At 55.2% G+C, this 7,750-nt stretch overlaps 1 long non-coding RNA gene across 1 annotated transcript; it reads left to right on the forward strand.

Annotated features, from left to right (window-relative positions):
* The first annotated feature begins 1,586 nt into the window (after positions 1-1,586).
* Positions 1,587-4,291, forward strand: LOC130544302 (uncharacterized). The gene is made up of 2 exons (XR_008960478.1): positions 1,587-1,723; positions 3,225-4,291. It is a non-coding gene; the product is annotated as an uncharacterized LOC130544302 (long non-coding RNA).
* The last annotated feature ends 3,459 nt before the right edge of the window (positions 4,292-7,750 follow it).

The following is a 7,750-nucleotide window of genomic DNA, read 5'->3' on the forward strand; positions in this document are numbered from 1 at the left end:
ATGCTCAGAATATAACGTATCATTTCAAGAGATTGTTGTAGGGGCACCTGGGTGGTTCAGTGGGTGAAGCATCTGCCTTCGGCTCAGGTCTTGATCCCAGGGTCCTGGGATCAAGCCCCGCATCCAGCTCCCTGCTCAGTGGGGTGTCTGCTTCTCCCTCTCCCTCTGCCTGTCACTCCCCTTCCTTGTGCTCTCTCTCAATAAATAAATAAAATCTTACAAAAAATAAAGATATTGTTGCAGATCTGTATGTACCAGCTTAGGTAGATAAGACTTTTTTTTGGTGAATTTAGTTGCAGAATATTCGTAGTTACAATTTACATGAAAAATAACAGCAAAACGCAAGCTCACATGACAGTACCTTATACTTTCTGTGAATCTATACAGACAGGCTGATAACAGTGATCACCTCTCTGTTCGGGAGAAAAGGCATGGATTTGGGGGACCGATCAAAGGGAATCGAAGTCTAAACTGCACTGGTTTCATTTTTGTTTTAATCAAGGAAAATGTACTCACATATTGCCTGTATAACCAAAAATTAATTAAATGAATGTTGCTGCTGTTGTGTCTTCTTGTTTGCATTGTACACTGACCAGCCCGGATTCAGGTGCTGTCTGCACAGAAATGAACTGTACGTAGTAAGAGAGTGCGGCTAAATATGCAAATGTCCTGCTGGGAAGAGTGGGCTTCCCCCCCCCCCCCCCCCCGTCCCCTGCTGGTGTGTAGGTTGTTTCAGACAGTACTGGTGGGCCCCGCTGGGGGGAAGCTTTTCCGGAAGATGAGGATGCCCCTGACTCAGTCCCTGCCTCTCAGCCAGTCTTCCCCACCCCCAGCCCAGCAGGTGGAAGCTGAGGGTTTTGAAGTGCAGTCTCTTGCCCTGAATCCTGGATGGAGGACAACAGATGGGGCCACACAGCCTTGCTGCTCAGACCGAGGGGAACAGGTGGAGGCTCTGGGGCCAGAGTGTGAATGCTGGCGATTCATGAGTGGTGCAGGCAGGCGGGGTGCCCAGCTCAAGGCCGGGGACAGCTGAGCAGCGCGTGGGCGGGAGAGGGAGCAGGGGCACGGGGGTGGGCTGGGGTGGGTGGGTTCAGCCGTGGAGAGGAGGCATGACAAGGCAGAGGATAAGGGAGGGAAAGAGGGAGAATTCCTCCCGCCCACTCCCGCCCGGCCCACCCGGGAGATTGAGGCAGGAGGGAGGTCAGAGGTCCCAGGCTGACCTGACAGGCTTAGGGAGCAGCAGGATGAGTGGACACAGTGAGGGAGGACAGTGCGCCTTTTCTGCCCCTCCGCCCTCCTCCCCCATCCCCAGCTGTCCTCTACGTAGCCCTAAACCCGAGGCATTTGGGCCATTCCAGCAGCTGGGCCAGGCCTTTGGCTGGGTCAGGGCCCGGGCAGGGGAGGGAAGCAGCTGCCACCCCTCCCCTTGCAGACAAGCGGTAGGAGCACGAGGAGGTGACCAGGTTGGGAAGTCACGAACACATGACAGGACAGTCCACACTATTCTGCCCCAAACTCTCACCTGCCCACTGCCCCCCTCACCCCATTTCTCTTTAGTTAAGTGAAAGGGTAGTAGGAAAGGTAAGAGAACTGTGAATAGAGTGATGGTTATTAGTAACACTTATAGAACACTTACTGTATGCACAAGGCTACTGATGTTATAATTTATCACTGTATCCTTCCAACAGCCCACTATGAAAGTACTGGAACTTCCATTTTACAGGTGAGAAAACTGAGGCTTCTTGGTTAAGTAACGCGCTCAAAGTCAGACACTAAGAAGGGACAAAAGATTTGATGTCGCATTTGTTTGACACAAGAGACCAAACTCATAACCTTTGAGGAGGACTGAATGAGCAAAAGGCTCACCTGAGACCCAGCCCTTCCCCATTTCCAGAAGGAGCGAGAGGGGGATGGGGCTAAATTAGCTGTTTTCTCTGTCTGAATTCCGAGCAGGTAGATGAGGTAGGGTGGGAAGTAAAGGAAGCTAGAAAACCCTTTTCTCTGGAGCTATTTCCCAATAGGAGTGATCCCACCCCTTTGGGCTGGTTTAGGAGACTTGGGCTGGAGAAAAGGGAACCAAGCACTGAGCTGGGCGTCAGGAGACCCGAGTCTCTCCATTCGCTCTGGGCGGGCAGGTTTGCTGGCATTCCTAGACCCGAGCCCCCTGGGTCTTACAGCTTTCCATAGGAGCAAGACAAAGCCTCCGGAGGTGGGGACAGAGACTCCGTCTGTCTCCCTCTGGCCTGGTGCACTCTGCCGGTGGAACATCTCACCGGACGCCTGGCGCAGTGCACCTGCGAGTCGTCCTACCCCTGAACCCAGATACGGCTCCTTCTCCCAGCCTCAGGAATCCGGCACAGAGCGGGCTGGGGATCGAGCAGCAGCTGGGGGGGGGGGGGGGGGGGCGGGGTGCAGGCCCTGGGCAGCGCCTCACCCCACGCCCAGACTTCCGTCCGGCCAGCAGGGGGAGCCCGAGGCCCAGGCAACGGCCCTGAGCGGGGCGGCTTCTTCTGGCTCAGGTTGCTATGGGTCAACAGAGCCACTGGCCACCCTGAGCCTCAGTGTCCTGGTCTGAGAAATGGGAAAATAATTATACTTAACTTCATCAGCAGTGATGTGAGAGTTAAATGAGTTCTAGACAATAAAGCGTTGCTAGACTCTCTTCTTGTTCTTTTGTACTATGTTATTCTGAACATTCAGCATTCAGTAAATGTTTCTTGAACTCTGCTAGGCACTAGAAACCCATTTTCAGTCCTGGATGAAGCCTGTCTAACTTGTGGGCCACAGACCATGGTTAAAATGGAAAAGCTTGGCAACTGGAGGCCTCCTCTGTGCCTCCCATGCCCCTGACCAGAGAGAGTGGGGGCTCTTGGGTGTGAGTGGACACTTCCAGCAAGCTCCTGTCTATTCCTCTGGCCAGGAAGTTTGGACTTCTGGGTGGGCCCGCAGAGGAGGCAGGGAGCCCAGGCCACATCCACCTCTCCACCCTGACTTTAGGAAAATGCACTTAGTGCAAAGACCTTTCACACGCCAGGGCTCTCTGGTGATAGGGCCTTGGGCTCAGGGCAGAGGGCCGGGGAAGATGTGAACGGAATAACCCCAACTAGCATTTAGAGTTCTGCTTAAAATCAGGGTAAGACTGGAGCTGAGAGAATGGGCTGAAGCCAGAATCTGTGGCCAAGCCTGAGATTTTTCAAAGGTCTCTTGTCTGTTCTTTTCCCAAGAATGTGGACCCATTTGGATGCTGCAGTGGTATGGAGTCTGTGCCTGGTGGTTGGGCTCCTGGCTCCCATCCCTGCTGGGCGGGGCTTGCGTCAGGCCATCTCGGTGGAAGCCTGTGTGCGGTGGGCTTTCCGCCTCGCTCCTGCCAGCAAGCCTTCAGTCTGCACCCCCCCTCCACCCAGGGCGCAGTCCCCAAAGCACCTGATGAGGAATTCAGCGTGACAAGGTGACTGTTCACACTGGTGATGCTGCTTTTCAAATTCCGGACGCCTTGTTCCCTCGGGCAGACCGCAGAATATCCGAGAGGGGCTCATCGTGATCTGTTGCAAAGAACCCCAGACCAGGAATGGGAGGCCTGAGCTCCTGTTTCAGTGCCAGTCTTTGGTGGTCCCAGGCCTTCCTCTGAGCCTCTGTGTCGTAACCTGTTACAGGGGATCATAAGAGCTTCTGCACCAGGCAGCAGGACGATACCTCGGATAGATGTGACAAAGTCCCAGGTGCGTGGTCCGGCCCCTCCTTCTGTCTGCATCTCCCCAAAACAAGTGAGAAGACAGGTTCACACAAAAACTCAGACACGAATTTCACAGCGGCATCATTTACGATAGCCTCAAAGTGGACACCACCCAAATGAACATCAGCCGACGAGCCAATCAACACGGTGTGGTACAGACACTCGCCGGGCTATTCAGTCCTCAGAAGGAATGCAGGACTAACACTTGCTCAGTACAGCTGAACCCCGAGGACGTTATGCCAAGTGAAAGAAGCCAGCCACAGAGGACGGCATGATGTATGGCTCTGCTCGCATGAAGGGTCCAGAACAGGAAACGCCCCGAGACAGCAAGCAGATCAGTAGTACCCGCCTGGGTCTGCGGAGGGGTGGATAGGGTTCGGGAAGTGACTGCTAATGGGGGCGAGGGTTTTTGGAGGGTGACGAAAATGTCCTCAAATTGGGCCATGGGATGGCCGCACAAGTCCGTCATTATGCTGAAACACCCCCGAGTTGTTCACTTTACACGGTGAACTTTATGATAGGTAAATTAGGCATCAATAAAGCGGTTTAAAAAAGGCATCTGGGTGTCCTGATTTAATCTAGAAACCCCTCTTCTGCCCCTCCTCCCCTCTCTCCCCCAACCTTCATGGCCCTCTTCTCCCTCTCAGAACATACAGAAGGTAATGGGCATACTTCTCTTTCTTGAGGGGCAAGGGCACTGTTGGATGGGTGGGAAGGAATAGGGACGCATTAGGGAGTCCGGATGCCACCCTGCCTAACTACGACAGAAGCCGCGGGAGCTCCCCTGCCTTGATTTCCCCTTTGGCCCACTGTGGGGAGAGGAGGCAGGGGACCCGGGCCCTTGCATCCCTGGAGACGGTGTTGGGGGAGTCCAGGAAGGTGGGGAGAATGGCCAGGTGGGGTGGGCCATGCAGGGAGCTCTCATGTGCCTGTTATGTGGTGGAGCCGCCGGGGATCTTCCCGGCGGTGGTGGGGTGGCAGGTGGACTGTACAGGGGTGCTTCTTTGGCTGCCGTCAGGGGCAGAGGAGCCAAAAAATCCACAGCTGGTGCCCCGTGGGCTGGGGTCAGGGGTGGGGCCAGGCCATGGGCTGTCACATGAGGAGTTGCTGGGGCCTGGAGAAGGCTGATTCTTTAATTGGTGTGCAACGTGCCAGGGCAAACTGCTGGCCATGTGTCTGGTGGGGGCGGTGGGGGGGGTGGGGAGTGGGGGAGAGTCAGGCTGGGGCAGAAGGCCTGGGGGGCCTGCCCTCAAGACTCAGTGGGGGTGGGGGAAGAGGGGCTGGGAGATGGTGGAAAGCTAGTACCCCCAGGTCTGTGAGCTTCCAGAGCTCTGTGCCCAGCCAGCTGTCAGCAGCCACTTAGGATACTTGACAAGGGGGGGGTCTGTTCTCAGTTTCTCTTCCCTCGGATTCATCTCTTCCTTGCCCCTGCTTCACTCCCTCAGGCTGTGAGCATGCTCAGATCTCCCCGCCTAAAACCAACCTCTTTTTGACCCCACTCTCCTGCAGCTAATCGTCCATCTTTTATTCTCTTCCCTGCCAGGCTCTTTCAAAGCCTTGTCTGCACCCGCGGCCCCCCCTTTCCCTACCTGCTCCAGCGTTAGCTCTGGAGATGGTGTTTCTACCCCCACTCCTCCCCCTTCTTGTCACCAAATCCTACCACTTCCCCCTCAGATCCTTCACGGCTGCTCTCCAGGCCTGAACCACTCAGCACCCTTCTTCCTGAAACAGCTGCTAGCCTGCTCCCCACTCTGACTGTTCTTCCCGGTGCCGTGGGCACAGCCGGCTTCTTTCCAATTTCTCTCCTGCCTGCTCCCCCTGAGTGATCTCCTCTCTCCCAGGGCTTGGACCACCACCTCGATGGAGAGGACCCAGCCGGAGCTCTGACTGTCTCCTTGGCCATGTCCACAAGCCTGCTGGCCCTTGCGCCTGGATGTCCCCGTAGGCACATCCCCCCCAACCTGTGCTCCTGCCCCCAGCCCCTGAAAGCCACGTCTCCTGCTTTATGTCCACCCCATTGTCGCCAGCACTCCCCAGGAGCCCCGGCTAGAAATCTAAATCATCGCCTCTCCGTTCTCCCTGGCTGCTCTGTGTGACTGGCCAAGGAGCCTGGGAGTCCCATGTGACATCTCTCTTGGCCATTTTCTCCGTTCCCACAGCTTCCTCTTATGTTTGGCTTTTAATCTTCTTTGGCCAAGACAGGTCTTCCTGCTCTACCTCTCCCTCCTCCAGTCCACTCTGCACAGGGTCACAGAATGGTCTTTCCAAAGCATCTTTCAGATCCATCCTCGTCCTGCTCAAAAATGCTCAGAGGCTTCTCATCACTGATAGCGTAGGTCATGATATCTGCCTTGTGATTTCCAACGTGAAAAGCACTTTCGAACAAATAAAACAGGTAACATCATTATTCCTCTTTTATAGAAAAGAGGACTGAAGCTCAGAGGGATGTGGTGAGTGACTGGGGTTCACCCAGTGCCACAAGGGGAGCCGGGACTGGGGCTGAAGTCTTCTGGATTCTCCTGGGTGCCTGGCCCATGTGAGTCTTCTCAGCCTCCCCCGGGAGGCCAGCAGCAGCATGGTCCCCAGCTGTCACCCTGCTACCCAGCCTGAGGTCAGTGCCCCAGCCAAGGCCCCAGTCTTGCTCAGAAACCCCTCCTCCATCCCATCGGAGCTTCTCCACAAACACGGAGCATCCTGCTTCTCCTCCAAGGCCCCCAGGCCGGGCCGGCCCAGTGAGCACTCTGCCTTCCCTGTGGCACCTGCAACATACCCTCTGGAGCTCTATCAAATTCTAAGCAGGCTCGACGCTAGCCCTGTCCTCTGGGTGCACACTCTGAGCTCTTGGACAGCACCTTGGAACAGGGCCATCTCCATCGTAGGTCCCTCATTAATATTAGTTGAGCTAACCAATGAATGGATGAGGCTGCTGGAGATTCCTTTCTCCAGGAACCCCTTCCAGACCAATGGGTTCAGTAATCCCAATCACCCCCTGACCCTCACACATCCTGCCCAGAATAAAACACACCACAACTGGGTCAGTCTCAGCTCCGCCAGGTGGCTTCCCTTTTAACCTCTTGGCTTCAGCTGACAATGGCTTTGCTACCTGCCAGGCGTGTGGTGAGCATTAAACGGGCTGCTCTCTGTGGGCCATAACTGCTGTGCACCTGACACCCCTCTGTTATCATGGGACTGTGCATCTACTCGATGCCGGCTCTGTCTGGGGGTGCTGGGGAGGCCGTGAACTCCAGCGGGGGGTTAAATGGCTGGTGCTCAAGGGGTTCCCCGAGGGATCCATGGGGCCGGGGCCCAGAGCACGGCTCATTTCTGGATGTCTCCCCCTAGGCACCAGGCTCTTCCCCATCGCATGGGTAGGTTTGACCAAGTTAAGGGCCTCTCTGGGTCTCGGTTTCCTCATGTACACGATGAACACGTTGAGTTGAACTTCCGATTTTCAAGTTTTTTTAAAGACACAGAGCTAATAAAACCTTACATTCAAATAAAATCTCACACCAGGAGCCCACACGTCCGACCAGTCAGGGCAGAGGCGCTCTAGAAAAAGCAGTGGGTGGCTCTGTGAGCCCCCAAGACCTGAGCCTCCTTCCCAGTCTTGGAGGCCCTGAGGCTTCTCCCCCAAGCCCTGAAGGGTCCTCAGCTCCCAGTACAACCCGCCCATCCCACCCCACTGGTGAGAGGGCTGCCAGCCACCCTTCCAGCCCTGGCATCGACTCTTTTTCATCCCTGCTGAAATTCAACAAGACCGGGGTTGGTGGGGGGGTGGAGACTGAGGTTAGAAAGACATCCTATCCTCACAGGAGGGACGTGTATTGTTCAAGCCGATGTTCCCCACCTGATGGGAGCTCTTTCTGGAAACTATGGGGGAGACTTTAGTTTTCTTATCTCTCTATCCCCAGTGCTCAGATCACTGTCTGATACGAGAAAAGGGGTGCAATAAATGTTTGTTGAATAGGATAAAAGAATGAATGAATGAACAAAGGAACAATGAGGCTGAGAAGGAAT

The sequence above is a fragment of the Ursus arctos genome, unplaced genomic scaffold, assembly GCF_023065955.2.
Source record: "Ursus arctos isolate Adak ecotype North America unplaced genomic scaffold, UrsArc2.0 scaffold_2, whole genome shotgun sequence".
NCBI classification, from domain to species: domain Eukaryota; kingdom Metazoa; phylum Chordata; class Mammalia; order Carnivora; family Ursidae; genus Ursus; species Ursus arctos.